At 35.7% G+C, this 516-nt stretch overlaps 1 protein-coding gene across 1 annotated transcript in view; it reads right to left on the reverse strand.

Moving 5' to 3' along the window:
• The window catches only part of ZDHHC17 (zinc finger DHHC-type palmitoyltransferase 17), a 189,428-nt gene that overhangs the window by 78,094 nt on the left and 110,818 nt on the right, over positions 1-516 (reverse strand). The window lies entirely within an intron of this gene.

Genomic DNA, 516 nt, shown 5'->3' on the forward strand with positions numbered 1-516 from the left:
AAACAAAAAATAAAACCTGCCAACCTAAATTTCCATACCATGTGGAAATTTCCTTCACAGAGATAAAATAAAAATACTTCCTGACAAACAAAAACATAATGAGACATCAGAAGACTCAAACTAAGGGCAAAAGGAAACAATGAAGGCAGATAGAAGGTGAGAGAGATAAGGAGGAAAAAAAGGAACAACAACAACAAAATGGAAATACACCATATGGAAGAAGGTGATTCATGGAGCTCAGTAGCTCAGTGCTTTAGTTTTACTTGTTTAGTCATTTTTCAGGATTCTATGGGGAAGTTCTCTTACCTGACATTGATGTCCTATTTGCCTCTAGACTCTATACTTAACTGTACATCTGCAAGGAGTCCATTTTAGATTGTGCCTTTATCTACAGATCTTATGTCCAAAGTGTCATAGACAACTACAACAAGATTTACTAAGACTCCCTATCATGGTAACTCCTGCTTATGTAACTATCTCTTATTATCACTAACCAAGCAGATTAATGATGAGGGA

The sequence above is a fragment of the Orycteropus afer genome, unplaced genomic scaffold, assembly GCF_000298275.1.
Source record: "Orycteropus afer afer isolate SDZICR_OR568_19922 unplaced genomic scaffold, OryAfe1.0 scaffold00190, whole genome shotgun sequence".
In the NCBI taxonomy this organism is placed as follows: Eukaryota; Metazoa; Chordata; class Mammalia; order Tubulidentata; family Orycteropodidae; genus Orycteropus; species Orycteropus afer.